Raw genomic sequence first — 5,847 nt, forward strand, 5'->3', positions numbered from 1 at the left:
AGCAAGAGGATCAGTCCATTCAGCCTCCTCAAGTCTCTAACACAGGAACTGGAAGAAGCCACACAGTGACTGGAGATTTGTTACACTGGGATAACAGGAGGTCATTCAGCCCCTCTGATCCTTTGTAGGGGAATTGAATAAGGAGACAAAGTATCTGAGGCAGTTTTTAATAAGAAAGTTGGACGTAATTCAGATACGTATCTGTTGTGTGAGAACAGGAGAAAAGCAATCACTCCCTCAGACCCATCTCAGGATGCGTGAGGAGACTGTTCAGTATCTCCAGCCTGTTATGGAGAAGTATGAGAAGACCCATCATCCCCTCAAAATGTTACACAGCAACAGGAAGATTCCATAAACTCCCAACCCTCTAACACATCAACAGAAGGAGGTCATTCTGGCCATAGAGATGAGATTATTGGAAAACCAGAAAGACATCAGCCCATCGAGTTTGTACACAAGCAGGATGATGAATCCATTCAGCCACACATGGCTCGTACACAGCAATTGGAGCAGATCTCTTAAAAACGTGTGCGCATTAAACAGGATTTCAAAGAAAACGTAAAGGTTTTCAAAAGGGAAGAACTTGTAATAACTGTATACATTAGGGAGTAAAACGTAACGAAAAAGCTACTGTAATTTAAGGCATATTATTGGAATCCGTTGTTGAGGACATTTGCAAAGTTAAACCACAATCTATCAGAGTCAATATGGTTTTACGAAGGATAAACCGAGTATGAATTGTTTGCTTGTGTTACTTAAGGATGTGACTAACAAGGTGGATAGTAGGATTCCTGCAGATGAAATGTCAGGTCTTTCTGAAAGCATTGGATATGTCGCTTCTCCAAAGAGTAAGTGGTAAGATCAGACAACATCTGTTTAGGAGTAATTTATTAGCTTGTATGGAGGATTGGTTAACCAATAAAATTCATTCAGATGGAATAAATCTGTCATTTTCTTTTGGCAAATGCAGCTTGTGGGGTGCCATAGATTTCAGTACTTTTGCCTCAACTATTTGCGTTCGATATCATTACTCGGTTCACGGGATAGAAAATGCTATTTTCAGAGGACACTGACAGTGGCGCAATCTATAGCAAGAGATCAGAGTTTTAGGGTTGAGAGATGCCAGGAAAGTGGAACAGAGGCCGCGAGGACATCAGCCATGATTGTATTCAATGGTGGAGCAGAGATGACATCAACCGTGATTGAATTCAATAGTTGTTATGGTTCTGTTCGCCGAGCTGGGAATTTGTGTTGCAGACGTTTCATCCCCTCTCTAGTAGATATCATCAGTGCTTGGGATCCTCCTGTGAAGCGTTTCTGTGATGTTTCCTCCGGCATTTATAATGGTTTGTATCTGCCACTTCTGGTTGTAATTCCGCTGCTGTGGCCGGTATATTGTGTTCAGGTCGATGTGCTTAAAAACGGATTTTTAAAAAATGGCCAAAATATCACACAACAGAGAGGACACCACGACACACAGAAGCGCTTCACAGGAGGTTCCCAAGCACTGACGATGTCACCTAGACAGGGGACGAAACGTCTGCACTACAAATTCTCAGCTCAGTGAACAGAACCACAACAATGAGCACCCGAGCTACAAATCTTCTCCCAAACTTTGTATTCAATAGCACAGCAGAAATTCAATCAGCCATGATTGTATTCAATGGCGGAGAAGAGATGACATCAGCCATGATTGTATTCAATGGTGGAGCAAAAATGACATCAATCATGATTGTATTCAATAGCGGAGCAGTCTCTAGGAGCTGAATAGCCGACTGATGCTCCTCGTTCTTATTCAGTCCTTTCAATCTGTTACACAGGAATGGGGAGGACTCGTTATCAAACAGGAATCAGGCACTCCAGATAAGTCAGTCTTAATCAGTTGGACAGGTCGTAAATTATTGAGTCATATAACGACCACTGCTGGGTCTTCAACTATTTACAATCTATGTCAATGATCAGTGGGATGGAACAGATGTACTGATACTGAGCTTGCTGATGTCGCTGTGATAAGAAAGAGATTATATTATCAAGAGAGGGTGGAGAGTCTGCAAATATATACAGAGTGGTAAAAGCAATGGATAATCGTTTGGCAGGTGGAATATAACATGATATAACCTGTAATTCCATTTACAGAACTAATGGAAAGCAGCATGTTACTGAAATAGAGAGGGATTACAGGACTTAATGATGCTCGGCACTGGGGGGTTCACTAAGACCCGTTCAGACATGGAAGGTTTTGCTCCATCCATGATCGTCTGCTCTTTGGTGCTCCAAGTGACGCCATGCAATATTTTGATGTGGTTGGTTGGTGATGCGATGACTTTTTGTAATGTGTATCAACGGGACGGTCTTCCTCCAAGATGCATTCATTCCTTTCTAAATGGACGATGGGAATGGCTGCCTGCTTCTGAATGAAGGAACTGTGGCTGCTTTCAGGTCAGGGGTATTCACCAACATGATGTACTGTACATGGACACACTATAACATTAATAGAGAGAGAGCTCCTTCAGTTCCTCTACCTCTCCCCATTGACATGCATACTCTGAAGATGCCATGTACACCAACTGGACGTCCACTGTACTGGGAAAATAAGGATACACCCGGCAGTTCCCTGCTGTGGGAGAAACAATGTATTTACCTCATCTTCCATATATATCCTCCATCACGGAATGATGACATTGATGTTGAGATACTGGGAGCTGATGGATATCTCAACCACACCTGCCTGGAAAGTTCTGGATCATAGAAGCAGAGTGAAATTGTGAACCTAACAGCCACTGGTAGCGCAGTCCTCCCCCCGGTATGAAGCTGCAGGTCATGTTGAATGACGTGACACCATTCAGTTACCAGCTACTTGTTCAATGAGGATGTCCTCACATTCTGTTCCTGAATTAAGTGGAGCTTGGGCAGCTGTTCCTGGAAAACCCCGGATTGATACAGCAGATCCCTTTGCCAACACACTCACAGTGTTGATCCAGAGCTTCCCCACTCTGCAGCCTCTGCTCCATTTGTTGTTCATGTTGCAGACTCAGATGCTGTAACTGCAGTCCCCATGCTCCATCCAGAGTTGGGTCACCAGATCCTCAGGTCTCCCTGAATGTCTGAGGTAGCTCACAGCACAACCTCCAGCAAACCATCCCTAGCCCCTTCACTAACTTTTCAATAACAGGGGTCAGTCAGAAACCCCTCGGCTACAAGTGTTGTGGACCAGACTATTTCCTTGCAAAATATTTTAAGGAGGCTGCTTAGACCCAAACCTTTCCTTATTTTGAATAAAGATGTGAAGTGTGCCTTAAAGTTATGTTGTGACTGGTCAAACCACTCGACATTAAGCACAATGTAATCTATTCAAATGCTTTATTTAAAATGCAATCAAAGAAAAGAATATTTTGGGATGGCTTATATGTTGGAACACTTGCACAAACAATAGATACCGTGCCTTCTTGGTTTACACCGTTTTGCACAAAGATAAATTCAAATACAGATCCTTACAGCAGTTTTCCAATCCAGGAGGAAACAACATCAACAGAGATCTCAGAAAGAAAAGCAGTTAGGTATCCTGTAATAAAACTTCCCATCCTTCTGGAGTCCCCAGCTGCTTCTGAATGCTGCAGCTAAAATCAAAATGAGACACCCTGGTCTGGGAGAGCTGGCCACTGCCCTTCCATCGTTACCACCGTTTTGATGAAATCTAAAAGCTTTCTCAGTTATTTACTTAAACTGTTTTCGGACAGCATTTCTGCATCTCTGCCTTGAAAACCTCTCTTCAAAACAAAAACCCAAGAGAAAATAACCTTTTTACAGTGATAGTATCTTTGCGACTCCACCTTCAATAAAATGATCCATCAATATACAAAGATGGATTCACTTTAGACCTCCTAATCTTCCACTATTGGCAGACTGAAATGCATATATATTACATTGACTCTGAGCATACAAATGCTCACAACTAGTTTCGATTTCAGTCATTTTACTCCTGCCACAGAATGGCTTTGTCTTTCTTCATCCAAGTCTCAACAACGTGTCGAAACTTAGTTTTTCTCGCCCTGTCACCTATATAATTTCAAATTGAATGGCAGCAATAATAAGCTCAATCGAAACAGACTGGTATTTTTCTTCCTAATCTTCTCCAAAAATTTTATGGAATCACGATCAGTGACTCAGAGATCTGTCTCTCTGAGATTTGTCTCAGGCACGTTATTCGCAATTTAAATGCTGAAATATTGTATCGCCAACACCAAGCTCAAGGCTCCTTCCCCATTGTGGAATAAATCTGTTGATGTTTCCACTGGACACTCCAACCACACGTTACATAAGGGAGCACATCTCATCTCTCCAATACTCCCTCTGAATGACATAGCTCCTCATGTCTCAGCATAAAAGAGTGACATGCTTCTGTACCTCTTAATGCTGTAACTTCTTTACCTGATACTCCTGGCCTATGCCAGTAAACCTTACTCTCACAGGTAAATGTGTTAAGAAGATCTCGGACATTCTTCTCAATCTATCACAGAAACTTTGATTTCTGAACACAATCATCATCATCAGCCATTTCAGCTTCTAATCTTGCCGTTTTAACAGTCTGCTCATCTACACGAGTTCTCATGACTGCAGGAAGTGAATTGTTGAACTTCTCCAAAATAAGAATCTCTCCAAGAGTGTCATAGGTTTGCTCTGTTTTTAATACCCTTACCTTCTTTTCAAACATACTTTGTTTGATCCTTTCAAACTCAATGTGCGTTTAACCAGGGACCCTTTTTTAGATTCCTGAAACGCTGTCTGTCAGCTTCTGGAACAAGCTAATATACACTTCATATGGCTTTCTTCACATCCTCATACTCCCCAGATACCTCCTCCGATAGGGATGCCAATACCTACCAGCTTTGTTTGGATAAATTAAATCGACATGGTCACTGGTCACTGCATTTGTTTAGCCACTTTCTCAAATGAAATACAAAAGGCTTCCCCATCCTTCTCATCAAATTTAGATAATGCCTGGATGCATTTAAACAGAACCCCATTAGACCATTGGTTACAATAGGGTTGTTCAACCTCACTATCCTCCTCATCCCGCCGACCGTCTACCTTCATCTCCGCCTTCTATGTCAACTTTCCTCTCTAATTGCTTTTTTTTAAGATGAAACGCTCTGCTCTTCTTCTCTCTTTCTCCTTCGTTTCCTTTTCTTTTATTTCTACTTTTCATCATAATTCAAACTCTTTCAATTCCTTCTCATGTTCAAAGTGCCTCATTTGAAATTGACTTCCAGCCATTTCCAAAGAGTCTGATGACTGATCTACCAAATGTAATTGCCGAACTATAGCTGTAATTACCTCTCATTTTCTCACAGATAATCGCAACCCAACTCCAGCTTGTCTGTCAATTCCAACAGCTTTTCCTTCATTACCTTTTCTAAAACCCCCATCTTCACTTTTCCACACCCAGAGAACACTTAGTGACTGAATCTTTATACACAAAACACTATTTCAATCAACCGAATTCAACATCCAGAAAAAAAGACACGAGCAACTGCCATACGCGACCTTTGAACCCAATAGTCTCCTGGTGCATACTCTCCAGTGCCTGCATGAGTTTATTCTGGATGCTTTGGTTTCTTCCCACAATCCAAAGATGTGCATTTCAGGTTAATTGGCCATGATAAATTGTTCATAGTTTTCAGGGATGTGTGGGTTAGGTGCCTTAGTCGGGGTAGGTGTGTAATAATAGGGGAAAGGAATGGGTCTGCGTAGGTTACTCCTCGGAGGGTCGGTGTGGACTTGTTGGGTCGAATGGCCCGTTTGCAAATTCTAAACCCAATTTGGTATTATCGATTTAGAACCGGACAA

The sequence above is a fragment of the Chiloscyllium plagiosum genome, chromosome 8, assembly GCF_004010195.1.
Source record: "Chiloscyllium plagiosum isolate BGI_BamShark_2017 chromosome 8, ASM401019v2, whole genome shotgun sequence".
Classification (NCBI taxonomy): Eukaryota; Metazoa; Chordata; class Chondrichthyes; order Orectolobiformes; family Hemiscylliidae; genus Chiloscyllium; species Chiloscyllium plagiosum.